Genomic DNA, 19,798 nt, shown 5'->3' on the forward strand with positions numbered 1-19,798 from the left:
CTCTCTCTCTCTCTCCCCCTCTTTATCTCTGAGGTGAAGACTTGGGAGTAGCCTGGCGAATTTAATGCACTTGAATTTCTCATTTCGTCCAGAATTTATGAGCAATACAGGTTGGAAAAACTCTATGCCTAAGGAGTCTAACAGAGTTCTCTTAATTAGCATAAAATCGACAAACTTTGTCTGTGAAAGGCTAGAGGCATGGTATGCCAGTCACTCAACTCAGCCAAGAACAGGTCAGAACAGAGGGGACATAATGTTAGAGTTTGCCCGTGGCCAGTCCTTACGATATTGGCAGACGCTAACAATTCATTTTCATATAATTTTCAGGTCTTAAGAAATGCTATTGGTTTATTGAGTTCTTTTTTTTTTTTTTTTTGTCTTTTGAGGTAGGGTTTCAACCTAGTCCAGCCTGACCTGGAATTTACCATGTACTCTCAGGGTGGTCTCGAACTCATGGTTATCCTCCTACCTCTGCCTCCTGAGTGCTGGGATTAAAGGCGTGCACCACCACACCCAGCTACTGAGGGTTTTTTTTTTTTTTGAGTTATTTGCAAATATAAAAGCCATTCATAATCCCAGGACCACAGGAAAGTAGATTTCAAGCCAATGGTTTGCCAGTCTCCCTTCTAAGTGAGAAATAAGCCTTGTGGCATGTTCCAATTGACATTTCCCCCTCCTTAGTTCAATGATGATGTGGCAGTTTGAATTAGATGTCCCCCATAAATCATGTGTTTTGAATGCTGAGTTCCAAGCTGATGGAAATTTGGGAGTGGAGCCTTGCTGGGGGAGATGCGTCGCTGTGGATGGGCTAAGGGGCTCACATCCAGCACCCCCTTGCCAGAGCTCAGCTCCCTCTCCTGTTACTATTTTCCACCTGACGTTGGCAAGGAGGTGATGCTTGACACTTGCTCTAGCATCTGCTCCCTGACATCACGAAGCTTCCCCTCGAGACTCTAAGTCAAAATAAATAACTTCCCTCTCATCGGCTGCTTCTGGCTGGGTGGTGTTTTGTCCAGCAAGCCGGAGGTAGCTACGACAAATGGTGTGTCTTCGAGTGAAGGAAAGCAGCTCTGTGCCAATCCTGTGAGCAGCATCAATGAGTAGGTCAAATTGAGGTTCATGCCTAGGAACTAATAAAAGCAAAGACTCTTCTTCCATAGACAGCAAGTGGAAGGTTCTGACCGGTGTTACCATCTGCTGGGGAAACCTAGGAACAATGAAAGTTTCCAGCTGCCTTTCATTCCTCCATATAGAAGAATGCAGGGACTGCAGTGGAGTCATTGAGTGATTCAGAAAGAGGTCACTGGTTTACTAGGAAGCCATTGGCCTCCATACAATGACTGAAATCTTTAGCACTAATTTTTTTTATATTTATATTTTTATTTATTTGTTCGACAAGGGGACAGAGAGGAGAAAGATTGAGAGAATGGGCATGCCAGAGCCTCCAGTCCGCTGGAAATGAACTCCAGAAGTATGTGCCACCTTGTGCATCTGGCTTATGTGGGTCCTGGGGAATCGAACCAGGGTCATTTGGTTTTATAGGCAAGTGCCTTAACCACCAAGCCATCTCTCCAGCCTATGACTGACATCTTCTGAAGGGCAAAACTGTTTAGAAAACTTGATCATGCTCAGTCAGGCTTGGTGGCACACGCTTCTAATCCTGGCATTTGGGAGGCAGAGGCAGGAGGTTCATTATGAGTTCAAGACCAGCTTGGGCTGCAGAGCTGTTAATGGTGGCCTCTGGGTGTTTCCAGGTTCTGGGCATCTTACTCAGAGTATTAAAGAATGGTTCATGCAAGTCGTGAAGCAGCAAGAAACCTTAATAAGAGCAAAGCAATAGTGAAGGTTTGAAATACACTGCCGAGAGGGGCGGCAGGCCACCCAGCTGGAGAGTACGCAAGGGCCTTGGTCATTGCTTGGGTCTTCCTTTTCTTTGATTTTGGCTTCTCTTTCAGGAGCCCACGAGGAAGGGTCAGTTGCCAGGGGTGAAGTTTGAGTGGTGCTCGGCTTTTATTGACAAGTTCGGGTTATATGAAGCCCTTTCTCTACTGTGCATGCTCCTTCCCAGATTCGAATAGGAACTGATCTCAAATAATCGTTGCCAAGAGGATGAAGAAATCCAAGTTCTTTGATAGGAGAGGGTGGATGGAGGTGGGTCCTATGTTGCCTGCAGATTGCTCAAGTGCATTGTGAGGAAAGAGGCGTGTTTACTGCCCATGTCAAGCAGTGCCCTGTAGCTAAATTCTTCTCTATGCTTCCCTGTCTCAAGAAAAGAAAAGAGGTTTTATTGGGCTCACTGTGCAACTCACCACATCAATATTAAGAAATATACATTTAAGCAGAGAGGAAAGGCAGACAGGAAGCATGGAATTGAGTGTAGCTTCTAATATGTGCCTCCTGTTTGTTCTCATGCGCACGTTTCTGTTTGAGGTAGGAAACCACTGCCCTGTGCTCAGGTTTCCTAGGGGCCTGGAGCAGAAGTGTGGAATGAGCCCTGTGGTCAATGGAACAGGGCCTGGCACAGCCTGATGGCCCCAGAGCCACCGAAGGAATTAACAGAGTTCTGCTTCATTTTTCAAGGTGCCTCACTGTGGGCTGACCTCCTGGAAGGTCCCCCGGATGAGCTCTGCAAATGGGCTTCCAAAATCAATAGGCTGCAAAAAAAATCTATCTGGGCTGCAAAGTCCTCCTTGGTCTCCTTCACATCCATCAGCGCCCCCCCCCCCACCCAAGCATTCGTAGTTCCTTCTAGCCTGGATTACTTAGGGTCCAATGCAGGTCACAGGGCTGGCAGGTCATTTCCTAGCTACAGTGAACTGATGCCAGAGGTGAGTGGTTGAAAACACAGGGTAGGGCTGGAGAGATGGCTTAGTGGTTAAGCACTTGCCCGTGAAGCCTAAGGACCCCGGTTCGAGGCTCGATTCCTCAGGACCCACCTTAGCCAGATGCACAAGGGGGCGCACGCGTCTGGAGTTCATTTGCAGTGGCTGGAGGCCCTGGTGCGGCCATTCTCTCTCTCTCTCTCTCTCTCTCTCTCTCTCTCTCTCTCTCTCTCTTTCTCTGCCTTTCTCTCTGGGTTTGTCACTTTCAAATAAATAAATAAATAATGAACAAAAACATTTAAAAATAAATAAATAAAAACACAGGGTAAACGCAGTGATTTGGCAATGGTTGTAGGCCTGCTGCCTCCATGGCAGTCTGAGCCATCCACAGAAAGCTGCCCCTCCATCCTCCATCTTGATGTGGCCCCAGAGGGCTGAACATCTGGTTACTATCTGAATCTTGCTATGGAATGCCGACAGTTGTCACCTATGGAGCAAATGCCATGAGCCAGGCACGGTTCTCTAGACCTCAGAACAACTTTGTCCTCCCCTCTGCACCCATACAAGCCCTACATGCATTGTCCCTGCTTTACAAATGAGGACACCGAGATGCAGAGGTGCAAACAGACTTGCACAGGGCAGAAAATGCTCGGTGGCTAAGCTGGCTCCAGCTCCTTTCCGTCTTCCTGTGAAAGATGGGTGGTTTCCCATCGCAGAGGCTCTGCTGAAACCAGGGGTCAGGTCAGAGCCATCGCATCTTCCATGACCCTGCCACTTTGACCACACACCCGGGCTTTCCCTGACACCCACATTTCATTAAGGAAGCTGACAGTGAGCATCCTTGTCCCTGTGGCACCCAGAGGCAGATGAGTTTCTCCCATCTTGTAGACTAGAACAGAATGAGCCAAAGGGGGAGGGGAGGCTTGAGTGTCCACAGCTGCCCCTTGCCCTGGTGGTCAGGCTTTGTAAATTGCTAATCTATGAGTCCCTTTGTCTGTTAGTCAGATCCCTCTGTCAAGGCCAAGTCCAGATCCCTAGGTAAAAGCAGGCCTAGTTTATGGTACTGCGCTGACATTTTTCATCTCCGGGCCATGGAAGCGGCCCCATCCATCTCTACGTTAGGTCTGTGTGTGCAGAGCCAGCCCAGAGCTCCATGGACACTTGCGGTGGATTTCTCATTCTATAAACAGAAGGTGGTTTGGAACGTGCTGGTCGAGTTGAAGGCATTAATTCTCCGGGCTGTATTTTACCACAAGCGTAGCGGCGGGCTGTCGGGAGCAGGCTGGGAGTTTCTGCTCTGGCAGGCGATGGGAACTATCCCCGCTAAGAATGAAAAGCATGCTGCAGTGTTTATGGAAAATGAGACACACTTGTGATTAAAGCCTGCGGTGCAGGATGAGCCGCTGGGGCTCAAGCACTGTGGGTAAGAAGGAGAAAGACAGCCTAGGTCACAAGGCACCTGGCAGCCCTCTCTGCCCCAGGAGAAGATGGTGGAGGACGAGCTGCGACTGTCAAAGGACACCTCCAATTGGTTTTGTTCTGTGGTGTGAAGGCTAAGGAAGAAAGGACGTTCATGTTAGTTTTGTGTTCATGCAATGTGCCGCTCATGGGGGGCGTTTTCCTGTTAACGTGGCTCCAGGATGTTCTTAAGAATCTCAGGACCTGGTAATTTTTTAAAAAAATTTATTTATTTGAGAGCGACAGACACAGAGAGAAAGACAGATAGAGGGAGAGAGAATGGGCGCGCCAGGGCTTCCAGCCTCTGCAAACGAACTCCAGACACGTGCGCCCCCTTGTGCATCTGGCTAACGTGGGACCTGGGGAACCGAGCCTTGAACCGGGGTCCTTAGGCTTCACAGGCAAGCGCTTAACTGCTAAGCCATCTCTCCAGCCCAGGACCTGGTAATTTTGGGAAGATGCTAGGCTGGAGCCCAAGGCTTTGTTCATGTCACACACACATACTGCCACTGAGCCACACCCACAACCCCCACAGATTGTTCCAAGTGCCACGTTTCATAATAACTAGCATTTAAAATATATTATTTAATTATTTATTTGCAGAGAAAGAAGAAGAAAGAGAGAGAGAGAGAGAGAGAGAGAGAGAGAGAGAGAGAGAGAGAGAGAGAACAAGAGCATACCAGGGCTTCCACTCACTGCAAATGAACTCCAGACCCATAAGCCCCCTTGTGCATCTGGCTAATGTGGGTCCTGGGGAATTGAACCTGGGTCCTTTGGCTTTGCAGGCAAATGCCTTAACCACTAAGCAATCCCTCCAGCCCACCAATTAGCATTTTTAAACTAACTGTTGAAGTTGGGAGATGACCGAGCAAAGATTTCAAAACCAATGGCTCCAGCCGTTGGCAGACCTAAGGGCCTACACACAAGTATGTGTGGTGGGTGGCATTTGCGATGCATGCAGGCTAGTCTTGGGGTACTCTGTGTGTGCACACGTGGGGTCGAGGCCCATTGCATGCTTACTGAAGAACAGCTGCACTTGCCTCTTCAGGCCATTGCCACATCCACCTGAGGAACAGTTTCAGGACATGACCCATAGGAGGTCTGCATGGAATTGGAGGATGGGGGTGTTAAGACGTGGGGTACCTAGAAGGAGCCCAGCCTGCAAACTCACTGGGCTGGGCCAAGCTCCTGTGTTAGGGACAGTGAGGGCAGGGAAGGGCAGACTGTGGGGACTCAGGGTCAGATGAGACAGGAGCTTAGATTTGGTCCTGGTCCCCTCAGGAGCACAGCCCCTTCCTACTTTTCCTCTTTGCTTCTCCACAGAGCCATCCAGCCATCACAGTGCTCTGCTCAGGCCACAGATAAGAAGTCACCTTGTTTCCTTTTTAGTCCGTTTCCCTCTGCCCACCCCTCAAGTTTCTCTGTCTCTCTCTCGCTCATCAATCTCTGTCTTTCTCAACTGAGTTTTGCTATGTATCCAAGGCTGGTCTCGAACTCAGCCTCCCAAGGGTTGGGGTTGTGGATTTGTACTGCCACCCTCCATTGTAAAAACTATATTCTCAATGCAGCTTCTTTCTCCTCTTTATCCCTCATCCTAGTCCAAGACTTCATCATTTCTTTTCTGCCATGACCTCTTCACTAGCCTCTTGAGTCCATGGCATCTACACCGTCTTTTGAACTCTAACTTAGATTGTGTCACTTTCAGACTGGAGAGATGGCTGAGCAATTAAGGTGCTTGTCTATGAAGCCTAAGGACCCATGTTCTACTCTCCAGATCCCACATTAGCCAGACACACAAAGGTGAGGCAAGCACAAGGTCCGCACATGGCCACTAGGTGGCTCAAGCATCTGGAGTTCAATTTCAGTGGCTGAGGCCCTGGTGTGCCAATTCTGTCTCTCTCTCTCTGAAATTAAATAAATAAATAAATAAAAGATCGTGTCACTTTCCTAAAATTCTCCAGTGGCTCCCTTCTACCCTCAGGAAGAAACCCAGCTCCTGGTCCAGCTTGCATCCCACAGGTTAGTCCAGCTAACCTCAGCACTCTGCTTCTATCTCCAGCCACTCACCAGTCGGCCAGGACCAGGTCTACAGGGGGCCCTTATGCTGTTGTTGCCTCTGCTGGGAACAGTCTTCCCCTCTTCCTGTTCAACTCACTCCTTATCTTCCAGGCCTCTGCTCCATGTCTTCTCCTCCCAGGGCCTTCCCACTCACGCTAGCAGAGCAGTCTCCTCTCTCACCCGGTCAGTCTGGACTCCAGCGTCGCTGCGTTTTCTTTGTGGTGGTTGTCACAGTATTACTGGTTCACTGGTGCATCCTGCTGGGTGGGGTTCAGCTCTGTGAGAGCAGAGGCTCAGATTGGCTCCTGCTTGAGGCCTAGATCCAAAGACAGCACTGGACAGACCCTGGGGGGGTGGTGACCCAGTGGGTCATCTGGTGAACCCCTTGACCCTTTCTCTTGATAATACTCTTAAATAGCTAAAAGAAAATAATGAGGACTGAAAGGAAGCTAAGTGTACTGAAATGTATCAGAAACCTATTACAGTGTAAAAATATGTGACATAGTATGCACATGCATCTTCATTAGAGCAAAGCAATATTCAGAATGGGCTCACATCTACCGTAAGTTCCGGGTGGAGATGGAAAATTTATGATACCTTAAAAAATATTTTATTTATTTGTTTGGGAGCAGAGAGAGAGACAGAAGGAGGAGGGATGGGTACACCAGGGCCTCTTACCTCTACAGACGAACTTGAGATGCATGCATCACCACTTCGTGTATCTGGCTTCATGTGGGCACTAGTGGACCGACAAGCTTTGCAAACAAACACCTTTGGCTTCTGAACCATCTCCGTGGCCCTAAGTTTATGGTATTTTGCATCTGCTGCAATTAGAATGTGTTATGAAATGACCTGTGATTTATTTGTTTTTAATTTATTTGTGTGTGTGTGTGTGTGTGTTGATGTATGTCTATGTGGGGGACATGCGCATGCCATGGCATGTGGATGGAGGTCAGGGAACAGCCTCTCTCTCCACCTTCTTTGAGACAGACGCTCTCTTGTCTTGCGTACCGCACTAGCTGGCCGATAGGCTTCCCAGTTCTCCTGGCTCTACCTCCCAATGACGCAGGTGCGCTGGAGTCACAGATGCATGTGGCACTTTGTTTCCCGGTTTACGTGGGTGCTGAGGAGAATTAAGCTGAGGTCAGCAGGCTCGCAAGCAAATGTCTTTAGCCACTAAGCCATCTCCCCAGTCCCGTGATCTGTTGATAACTCACAAGCACGACTGGTGTGTGTGTGTGTGGGGGGGTGGTCTGTGTTCATAGTGGGTGAGAATGTAGAGTGGGAGCTGGAGGTTAGTAAAATTCAAGGTAAGATTTGTTTTCCATCTGTGGTGGTTAGAATATACATGTATATTCCCCATAGCCTTGGGGATTTAAAAATATTTTATTTATTATATATTTATTACAGGGAGAGAGAGAGAGAGAGAGAGAGAGAGAGAGAGAGAGAGAGAGATAGAATGGGAGAGAGATTTAGAATGGGCATGCCAGGGTTCCCAGCCTTGCAAATGAACTCCAGACGTATGTGCCCCCATGTGCATCTGGCTTCCGTGGGTCCTGGGGAATTGAACCTGGGTCCTTTGGTTTTACAGACAAATACTTCCACTGCTAAGCCATCTCTTCAGCCCCAGGGATTTTTTATTTTTTTGGTTTTTCGAGGTAGGGTCTTGCTCTAGCCCAGGCTGACCTGGAATTCACTATGGAGTCTCAGGGTGGCCTCGAACTCATGGCGATCCTCCTACCTCTGCCTCCCAAGTGCTGGGATTAAAGGCGTGCACCACCATGCCCAGCAGCCCCAGGGATTTTTGATTAAGGTTAGCCTTCCTACTTCAGTCTCCAGCAGCCTGCTGGAGGAGCTGTCACTGGGTGTGGATCTTGTAGTCCAGCCCTACTAAGATGTGTGAAGAGAAGTGTGAGCTCTGGCTGTGCTTGGCGGCTTTGGGTGGTGTTTCTCTCCTATGGATTTATGGAGGTGAGCCAGCTTCTCCCTGACGGAACTTCCTATGAATCTACCAGTGTGAAATTAACTCTTTCCTCCAATAAGCTGCTTCTGTTCAGGTATTTGTCCCAGCTATGAGAAAGTAACTAACTGCACCACCATCCAAGCTCACAGCCTTCCCAAGTGTGTTGATGGCAGCCTGAGAAGCTGTTGTGGACACCCTACATGTATGTGTTGCGTAGATGAATGAATGGGAGGGTGAAGGTTGGTAGCAGAGAGTCAGGAGATCCAGGCTGAGCGTAGGTCAAGAGGCATGTGCGGCTTTGAAGAGCCAGGTTCCATGCTGCACAATGCATTGGGATAGTCCCAGGCTAATCTTGCATGCCAACTAGTTTCAATGTAATTCCGTGAGGCTGATGGCCTAGGTCCTGACCCCACGGGGGATGCAGAGCAAGTACGTGCAGAGTTTCCCAGAGTTGAATGTTGGAGAAGGAATGGAGGTTCCCCTGCCAAAGCAGGGCTCGGAAGTCTATTTTAGACATGGGGAACAGCACGAGCAGAGCTCAGAGTACTGAGGAAGAAGGGCTAGAAAGGGACCAAGATACAGTGCAGACGCTGGGCGGGGTGTGCACGACTTTAATCCCAGCACTCAGGAGGCAGAGGTAGAAATGCCATGAGTTCGAGGCCACCCTGAGACTACATAGTGAGTTCCAGGTCAGCCTGGACTAGAGTGAGACCCTACCTCGAAAACAAAACCCCAACAAAAAACAAGATACAAGGTAGGACAATGCCCCCTTCTTTCCACAGCATGTATTGAGCACATACTAAGTGCACACCTTATGCTGGGGGTTGTGAGTTCCTATGCCAAATGAGACAGACATATCTCTGCCTCCAGTGAGCCTGTGTTTTAGTCAAGGGAGCCAGACTGCAATCAAGTGAGCATATGCTATTAGTATAACATGGTATGATCTGGGAGAGATAAAGAGCTAGGTAAGGCTGAGGAGATCACGAGGACTACAGTGTGGGTGACTTTGTGGAGCATGCTAGCAAGATTGGCGGAGGGTGGGAGCTATTCTACTGGTGACGCGACTGGAAGTGCTGCTATGGACTGAACTGTGTCACCTCTGAATACCTGTGTTTGAGCCCTAGCCCCCAGTGGCACTGTGTTTGGAAATGGGGCCGTTAAAGAGTCCATTAAGGTTAGGGCTGGAGGGATGGCTTAGCAGTTAAGGCATTTGCCTACAAAGCCAGGTTCGATTCCCCAGGACCCACGTTAGCCAGATGCACAAGGGGGTGCATGAGTCTGGAGTTGGTTTGCAGTGGCTGGAGGCCCTGGTGCGCCCTTTCTCTCTCCCTCTTTCTCTGTCAAACGAATAAAAATTTTTTTTAAAGAGTCCATTAAGGTTAGGTGAGGTCCGAGGTTGTGGTACTCACCCAATAATACTGGTGTCCTTATAAGCAGAGACACCCAATATGTGTGTGCATAGGTGCCGGGCCATGTGAGGATACAGCTGGAGGATGGCCATGTGCCAGCCAAGGAGTGAGGCCTCAGGAGACTGAACCTGCAGGCACTTTGATCTTGGGCTTCAGTCTCAAAACTAAGAAGTAAGTGGCCGTTGTCTAAACACCACTGCTCTGTGGTGTTTTCTAAGGCAGCCCTAGCCAACTGATTCAGGTGTGCTATGTTGGAAAGCCCAGGTAGGCCCCAGGAAAGGGATAGACAGAGAGGAAGTGAGGCTTGAAGGAGCACCTGGGGGCGCACTGAGCAGTGGGAAATGGTGGCAGGAGGCCAACCAGGAGTGACCCAGTCAGGTTTGCATTGCTGACAGAAATCACCCAAACAAGAGCAGCTTTCGGGGGAAAAAGGGCTTATTTTGGCTTACAGACTCAAGGGGAAGCTCCACGATGGCAGGGAAAATGATGGCATGAGCAGAGGGTGGACATCACTTTCTGGCCAACATCAGGTGGACAACAGGAATAGGAGAGTGTGCCAAACACTGGCAAGAGGAAGCTGGCTAAAACACCCACAAGCCTGCCCCCAACAATATACCACCACCAGGAGGCTTTAATTTCCAATAGCCATCAGCTGGGAATCTAGCATTCAGAACACCTAAGTTTATGGGTGACACCTGAATCAAACCACCACAGCTGGGAAGCTTGCATCTGAACACCTAAATTTATGGGGAACACCTGAATCAAACTACCACAGCTGGGAAGCTTGCATCTGAACACCTAAGTTTATGGGAGACACCTGAATCAAACCATCACAAGGAGTCAATGCCCACATTAGGCTGGATCTCTGGGCAGATTTAGGGAAGTGAAATCCCCATAGGTATGGGTTAAGAAGTCACTGACACCTTTCAAGCAGGAATGTAGGTCTGTCAGGGTCACCAGAAACATAGGCATCAGAATGTTAAGGTCTCTGCTACCCACACATCTCCATGTCGACTAGGAAGTGGGGGTAGGGGGTTCATTGTCCTGGAACTTCCTGTCTCTGAGGGCTGGGCTCTTTGGGGTCCATTGTTTCCACACAAAGAGGCAGTAATAAGCCTGTTCTTTGTGGCTTCTGGTGCCAGCAGGAGAGACTGCCTCCCTGTCCTCAACTCCACCCTGGGGCACCAGATGCTGCCAGGCTTCTGGGCACACTGGAGGCTGACAAGGAGGGATGTGATTTGTACCTGAAATGCAAAAGGAGGATTGATGGGTTGTGGACAGGTGTGGGGAGCCCTGGCTGGGCGCAGGCTACCTGGGCCTCTGAGCAGTATTGCTACGGCGATGTGTCCAGTGTTTAACTCAGCCTCTTTTCCTTCCTCTTGCTTTCCCTCTTCTTCCCCCCTCCCCCCCACCCCATACCCACCAGCTATCAGCCACAGGATCTTTCTACTCCTCCCCCTGGCTCGTAACTGGCTCGGTTCTCACGCTAGTCTAGTTTGTGCCGATGAGTCCTCACCTACCTGTCCTAAACACCTGTCTAGAGACCCAGGGCCCTTAAGAGCCTGTGCAGATGGTCCTTGGCCCAAGAGTTGCTGACTGCATCAGTTGTCTGGTTGAGCTGATCCCACTTAAGTTGATACTGCTTTGAGCTCCTTCTGTCACCTGGAATCCTCTAGCCTCTACTTTGCCTGGAACCTACATATGGGGGTATAGAGGTAGATACCCCACAAGTTCCCATTGGCCCCATTTCATCAACCATACTGAGAACTCTGGCATTACTCAAGACCCAGGTGCTCTACCTCCTTGAGCCTCAACTTGCCAAGAGTATGCATTTTGTAGTCTCCTCCAGCCCTCTTTTCTGTGCCCTGATCTTGTGTGCACCTGCTGCCTATCTGACCCTGTCTTTGCTTTCCTGGGTTGACCAGTTGTCTGATGGATTGGCTCGCAGAAAGGCTATGAAGCTTAGGATGGTGAATGACAAGCACACAGTGTAGCTCTCAGAAGAACAGCATCTTTGGTGGGCTGGTGACTTTCTTGGCCAGTTGTGCCAATGCCTCTACACATCATAAATGCCCCAGGCTGTTGGCAGTGGGCCTGTCTCATTTCATTAGCACAGAGTGGCTTCTGCTGAATGGTCGCCAGGTGAAAGTGTCAGTGAGACCAAGTGGAACGGATGAGGGAGGCTCAGGTGTACACCTGCTCGTCAACTGCTTGTCTCCAGGATCAGAACAACGTGGCTCCCTGAGGGCAGAGGTTGTTGTCCATTTCTGTGCCACCTGCAGGACAGCACAGTGCAGACTCAGCCCCCGCGGCATCCTTTCTGAACATGTGGATGGCATACAGTGCCCTAGCCTGGCTTGGCAGTTCTATCCAGATGGATGGCTGGACCCCATGGCTTCTTGGGGTTCCCTGTAGGCTTGAAATCTGCTTTGTGTAGGTTTCCTTTGCAATTGTTAGAAGAGCTGCTTGTGTTCTACCTTAGAGAGAGTCTACTGTCATAAGTAGTTAGAGAGCAGCTCCATCGTGTCCACGGCCCCGTTGTTCAATTTGTTCCTTCCAGTCACCCATGAAGGACACAGGACTCATCACTCTGTATGCAACCTCTTCTATAGAGTGCCACTGAGGCTTGGGCTGCTTAACGTTTTGCCCAAAGTCACACAAACAGGAGCAACTGTGGTTTGAATGTGAAATGTACCCCACAGGTTTGGTCTCCATCAGGTGGTGGTGGTATTTGGGATGATTGCAGAACCTCTAAGAGGTGGAGCCTTGGGGCTGGAGAGATGGTTCAACGGTTAAAGGTATTTACTTGTAAAGCCTGACGGCCTGGGTTTTCTATCCCAGTGCTCAAGTTAAGCCAGATGTACAAGGTGGAGCATGTATCTGGAGTTTGTTTGCAGAGGCAGGTCGTGCTGGTTACAGCCTTACTCACCCTCTCTCTCTCCTGTTAAGTAAATAAATATTTTAAAATACTTTTTATTTTTATTTTTTTAGAGAGAGAGGGAAAGAGAGAGAATTGGCATGCCAGGACCTCAGCCACTGCAATTGAACTTTAGATGTTTGCTCTGCCTAGTGGGCATGTGTAGCCTTGTACTTGCCCTCACCTTCATGTGGGCTCTTGAGAGTCGAACATGGGTCCTTAGGCTTTGCAGGTAAGTGCCTTAACTGCTAAGCCATCTCTCCAGCCCTAAATATTTTTTTAAAAATATTTTATTTATTTATTTAACAGAGAGAAAGAGGGGAAGAGAGAGAAAGAGGAATGGGGGCACCAGGGCCTTCAGCCACTGCAAAATAAATGCCATACGCATGTACCATCTTGTACGTCTGGCTAACCTGGATCCTGGGGAATCAAACCTGAGTCCTTTGGCTTTTCAGTTAAACGCCTTAATCAGTAAACCATCCTTCCAGCCTTGAATAAATATTTTTAAAAAGAAGAGGTGGATCCTTGGAGGAAGTGGGCCATTGGAGGTGGGCCTGAGATATTAGGGCTCAGTCCCATTTCCTGTCTTGGCTTCCTGTGAATGAAATGTGACCAGCCTCTTCCTACTCCTGCAGCTGGGTCCTCCTCTTCACAATATATTACAACCTCATGAGCTGTGATCCAAAATGGACCCTGAGGCTGGAGGGATGGCTTAGTGGTTAAGGCGTTTGCCTGCACATCCAAAAGACCCACGTTTGATTCCCCAGGACCCATGTTAGCCAGATGCACAAAGGGGCGCACGTGTCTGGAGTTCATTTATGGTGGCTGGAGGCCCTGGCACACCCATTCTCTCTGTCTCCCTCTTTCTCTGTCAAATAAATAAATAAACTATTTTTAAAAAACACCCTGTTTTTCTTTGTGTTCCTTGTCAAGCACTTCATCCAGGCAATGAAAAAAGTAACTCATGCAGGGGGTGCGCCTCGAGCCCAGCCTAGGATGCTCTCCCTTCCTGCCTCTCTGTCCTTCCTTTTCTTCCTCTCTCTGACCTGTGTCTGTGTGTGGAGGAAGAGGGGCCTGACTCACTAGCAAGTCTTGAGGTTTTTACGAGCCAAAGCGAGGAGACCTTTCCACCCAAGGGGGTAAACAGCCACTCCTGTCTAAATGTGTGGCCTCTGAGGCATGCTATTCTAAAATTTGAGATGAAGTTTACAGGCCATGAAAGTCACCCATGTCAAAGTGTGCATTTCACTGGCATCTAGGACATCCACAGTGTTGTGCTGTGTCACGCCAATAGAAAATTTTGAGAAATTTCACCATCTTCGAAGAAACCTCCATACCCAGCGTCGGTCAAGCCTCTTTCCTGAGCTGCTGGCCACCACTACTGTCACCGTCCACTGTCAGTGGCTAGAAGCCGACACTTCTGAGCACTTCATAGAACTGGACCACACAATGCGTGTGTGGCTTCTGTCGCTCCGTGGGGCATCTCAAAGCGCACCTAGCAGCCCCTGTTAGCGCCTCATACCTCTTGATGGCTGAATAATGTTCTTTTATGCGGGTAGACTCATTTGTTCATCCAAGCCAGTGGTACTTCAAAAACGGTCTGGAAAATTCTTGGGACATCACATCCTGTGCAGTGGTTTAGGAAGTAACAAGTTCCAGTTGAACTTGCCTTCTGCCTTAAAGGGATCCACGTCACAGTCAGGTCCTAGCGGACACCGAGACAGCCCCCCAAGAAGGCCCCCTAGCCTGACCAGGCCTTGTATTCCTAGCACTCAGGAGATGGACACAGGTGAATCTCGAGGTCAAGGCCAGCCTGAGATACATATATAACAAACAAACAAAGCAAAGCAAAACAAAACAAAACTCAGTAAGATGGAACCTAAGGGACTAATCGGGGACAGCTCTGGGTCGAGAGTCAGGATTGGCTCTCTGTATGGCCCTGGCCCAGAGTCACTCTTAACATAGATGAAACCCCTTGGCTGCCCTCACTGGACAGGAAATTAAGCCTCAGGCTGGGCTGCCCTCTGCTTTTCCAGCCCTGGTCCCTCTAGTCCTGGATGCTTTTAGGTTAGCACCCAGCTTTGGCTCTCCTGGTTGCTGTCCCCTCTACCTGCAACTTGTCCACGCCTACTGGAACCTTCCTCCGGGGACAGATCATGGGACCCTAATGGGAGATACCTCTGCGAAGATCAGGATCCTGAGGCGATCATGTGAGTGAACCCTGCTCCTGACCAGGCTGGCTGGGTTTGCTTTGCTCCCCTGCCAACCACTGAACTAGTACTGCCAAAGAATGAGTTATTGACAAGCTATACAAGGAATCCCAAGTCTCAGACCCACCTCCCTGCATATGGGCTTGGGGAAGGTGACCGTGTGAGGGGCAAGGTGATTGGAAGTTAAGGAAATCGTGGTGGGCCAGGTGGAGTCTAGAAGGTTGACCGAGGAACCAGGAGCAGGTAGCTTACTCGGGCTTCTCCCCTCGGCTTCAGATGCATTGCCCGTGGCTCATGGTTAGTTTCCAGTAAGCGTTGACACATTGCATGTCTACAGTCTTGTGACTTTGGAGGCAAAGGCAGAAGAATTGCCACAAATCTGAGTCCAGCCAAGACTACATAGTTCTGAGGCAGCCTGAGCTATAGAGTGAGGTCCTGTCTCATAAAAGAAAACCAAATTAGGGCCGGTGAAGTGGCTTAGCAGTTAAGGCATTTGCCTGTGAAGCCTAAGGACCCTGGTTCGATTCCCTAGGACCCACTTAAGCCAAATGGTTTTAAAGAGCAGTGCAAAGATGTGGCCAGTTTGAGCTTGCTGGTGGGCGATCTGCAGTTTCCCTGTGGAGAGTCGATGAGACAGAGTCCCAGTTTTGTTGAGAGCTGGGCTTCACTGTATGATGGGCCACCCATCGGTTACCTGCCACTAACCACAGGATTCCCAGCCCCAGTCACGGGCAGGGACTGCAGCTGGGGCCCTGCACACCAGGATGTAGCCTATGTTTGGCCAGATTCAAACCAGATGCAGTCCTCCTGCGACCATCTCCCCTCCTGTGTCCTGTTCCCAGTGGCTTTGAGGATGGAGACAACTGCTCTTAAACTTCACAAATGACGTGGCGGCTGGGCTGATCGTCATCTTGCACGGTTTGGCTGATGCAACAAGCGTCTCAGGGTTTCCAATGAGCATTTCTTGAACTTCCGAGTTCTCACAAGTCAGCTGCCAACCTTGTCACAATGCAGAGGCCGATTCTGCCACTCTGGTTGGGGGGAAGGGGCCGAGTGCTGATTTTCTAACACTCGCCCAGGTGAGTCCAGGGAGGCTGATCTTCTGTCCACCTTGGGTGTCACGAATCGCTGTGTCCATTCTCCTTGTCCCTGGGTCGTATGTTGCCCGGCTCCGCCTTCCTGGGGGTGCAGGCTGTACATGGCCCCCCAGGGCCCCTCCTCTGCTTCCATGACAGCAAGGCAGTGCTCCTCCATGGCTGGAGGTGTCTTGGCATTGGAGACCATCCTGGCTGACAGGACACAAGCGATGGTTATTTTTCCTATGCTAATGGCCAGTGGCCCGGGGCTGAAGTTGCCCCGTGACTATTAAATGTGCTCTTCTGAGCCTCTTACCCATGGCACAGTTGGGGCCAATGGGAACTTGGCCCGTCTGCAAGAGGATCAGGCCTGCGAGGCTTCTAGAGGCTCTAGTGGGGGGCTCCTGGGAAGAGTGAGCAGTTTCGCCTCTTTCCCGTGCTGCAATCTCTGCTCTCAGTCATATGTAAACTGTTAGTGTGACTTTGGGTGTCACATTACTGCCACATGGGCTGCATCAGGCTGAAGGGGACAGGAAGGGGGACTCATTTCCCACTTGGGGCCTCCTGGGCCAGTTCCTGAATCAGCTTTCCCAGCGGGTGCTGTGCGTGTAGGAGGTTGGGTACCTTATGGCGATTGCGAGTGTGCTTAGGCATCTGGAACGTTCTCAAACCAGAAAGGAGCATGCACCCTAATCCTAAGAGAATGTGGGGAATGAGTGAGCTGCTTTTCTCTGGCCAGGCCGGGCCTGTGGCTCACTCCCTGTCTCCTAAACCTGGCACGGCTGGCGGTCTCCTGGCCCTGGAGCCTTGGTGGTTTTATGGGGTAGCCGTTTCCTCAAGGAATTGGGGTATAGAGGCAGAAAACCCAGATTGTGTTCTGTTCTGGTCCGTCAATGGAGCAGTGCTGGGAAAGGAGTTAAGTCTGTCAATTCCTGTTTGGATTGTAAGAGTTTCAGATATACCTTGCAGGGCCAGCGGAGACTGAAAGGAGACAAGACTCCCTCAGTGGGACAGGGTAAAGTGTGTGTCTGGGAGGTGACGCAGAAGGGGTTGAAGCATCTTTGAAAGCTGTCATATTTCAAATGCAGGGCCAATAGGCCAGCCGTGCAGGCAGGAGAGCCCTCTGGGTTGGGTCAGGGCTGCCTGGACAGTGGGAACACGAAGACGTCAGAAACGGCTTGGTGGAAGGCCTTGCAGCCTTGAGGTCTGTGTGGAATAGAAAGAGGGGCCCAAGCAAAGGTTTCTGGGGAAACATGAGTGTCTTTTCACAGCAAGGGAGGGTGGGGGAAGCACCAGGCTGGCCGCTGTCACCTCCCAGAGGGAGCTGGCTGACATCAATGACTTCTTTTGAGCAAAACTTTGTGTGCGCAGTCACCCCATGTTCGTGAAAGGCACGTGAAGGGTTATTGTTTGAGCCTCTTGCATAGATGCAGCGACTGAGGATCATGGACAGATGTGGTCACTGCTGTAACCAGAAAACACCAGCGGTGGAATGCTCCCACAGCCTGTGTCTTGCCCAGCTTCCCACATGACTCTGAGCCACACTGCCTGGGGTTGAGTGGCGTGGCTGTTTTCTAGAAAGGACCACTTTAGTGTCCAAAACAGAGACATAGAATGTCTGGGAATGGGACAGAGAGGAAGAAATAGCAGGAAATGGCCTTTGAGAAGCCATCCCGTGGAATTTTCAGACAACTGATTTCTAAGCAGGGTCTAAGTAAGGCCAGCGAGGTTTAGACCCTCCACGGAACTAGCTTGTTCAAACAGAGCTTAGCATCTTCATGGATGCTGACCAAAGCCCCCTCTGTTTTGAGCAGAATAGGGGCAGGCTGACAATTTCTACATTTATTTTTTCCTGAGCCATAAGTAAGGCCTTCCCCCTTGAAGGATATTTATTAACTCAGGGCATTCAGAGATACCTTACCTCCATTGTTGTTGTGTTCACCCTGACCTGTACAGTCTCTGAGCTGGTTTACAAATACTGACAGGATAGCAGGTGCTTATTGAGTGTTGACTATGTGCTGGAAATCACGAGTGGGTTTTCTCTGAGTTAGCTCACAAGCCTATGGGGAAGGTCCTGTTATTGTCTTATTATATAAATGGGGTATTGAGACCAGAGAGGTTCAGAAACTTAGTGTTGGAATTATAGAATGATATCAGGCACTTAAAATAACACAGTTTTGGGCTGGAGAGATGACTTAGTGATTAAGGTGCTAGCCTGTGAAGGCTAAGGACCTATATTTGACTCCCTAGATCCCACATAAGCCAGACACACAGGGTGATGTATGTGTAAGATCAGGCATGTGCACAAGGTGGCTCACATATCTGGAGTTTGCAGTGGCTGGAGGCCCTGGTGTGCCAATTCTCTCTCTCTCCTCTACTGTCTCTCCCTTTCTCTCTCTCTCTCTCTAGCTCTCTCATTTAAAAACACCTTTTTATTATAAAAATTACAAACACATATAAAGACAGGGAAAATTGTATATTGGCTCTCCCATGTATTCACCCCCTACCTTGAACAACTATTAACAACAACATGACATCGCTGTTACAGTCTCTTCCTCAAGTTGTTCCTGCACCTCAGCCAGCCTGTGTGGCAGATAAGGACTTGTCCTGCTTTCTTCCTTCACACCCTTTAAAACTTGGTGCATGTCCACTTTTCTGCTGGCCCCAGAAGTGTTTGGGCCAGGGAACAGCCACCAAACACTGCATTTGGTTGATGTGTTTTAGTCTTCTAGAATAATCTCTTGCTTTTTTCCCTATGCCAAATTATTTGCCAAATTTTCCACTTTTTGGATTTTTCTATGTACATTTCTCTGGTGTCATTTCACATGTTCCTCAGCTTCCTGTGTTTCTTTTATGCATGCATGTATATATGTGTATTTGTGAATGTGTGTATGTGCATGCATGCATATATGTATGGGTGCACCTATATATGTATGAATGTATATATGTTTGCCTGTGGTTTTTGTCAGATAGAATATTACCATGTAGCCTAAGCTAACTTCAAACTCATGTGATCTTCTCACCTCAGCCTCCCAAGATGTGCACCCCCATATCCAGCACCTGTATTTCCTTTAAATTGAGGTGGAACTAGAAGAGGGATGAGGTTCAGAAAAGGACCCTCCATTAATGCCACTCAACCTGGCAGGCCAGGGGGCCAAGCTCATCCATTCCTCACAGTTCTTCTTCACTCTTTCACCTACCTCATATCTGCTTCCTCCGTGAACCAGGCCCATGATATGGTCAGGACTGGCGACAGGGTCCCTTCTAACTCTTATGCTCTGCTGGTTTGGGAAGGTCCTGAATGTCACCTGCAAGTCTCAGTGCAGAGAGGTGGGTTACTGAGGCTTTGCCCTGTTCAGGCAGCCAAGATACACAGGACTGTCGTGCCGTCTGGCCTGGTGGAGCAGACCTTGAGGTGGGGCATGATGTAGGATGTTGAAAGAGAACAAAACCCAAGCTTCCAAGAGGCGGTCAGGGCTCTTGCCTCCATCTCCTTGTCCCCAAACTATAGAAGTCAGTAAAAGCCAGCACCATCTTGTGGCCTAGAAGACAGCACCCTAGATCATGTAAGAAGGGTGTCAGGGAAAATTCTGCCACTCGGAGCGCACCAATGCCAACAGAGCCATGCTCAGTGCCCTCGACAAGATGGTAAGAGGCAGTGTGGCCGTCATAGAAACACTTTGTAGAGAATGGCAGCAAAAGAGGGACAGGGATCGCGGCTGGCCGAGTAGATGACGGCGGATCCTAGGTGGAACTGCATTCCAGGAGCCGAATGTGAGCACGCGGACAGAGAAGAATTTCATGACTGACTTCGGGAAGGTGGGACTTCAAAGGCGGTAGGATAGAAAATAATACGTGAAGGCTGGAGAGATGGCTCAGCAATTC

Source organism: Jaculus jaculus, chromosome 1 (assembly GCF_020740685.1).
Source record: "Jaculus jaculus isolate mJacJac1 chromosome 1, mJacJac1.mat.Y.cur, whole genome shotgun sequence".
Taxonomy (NCBI): Eukaryota; Metazoa; Chordata; class Mammalia; order Rodentia; family Dipodidae; genus Jaculus; species Jaculus jaculus.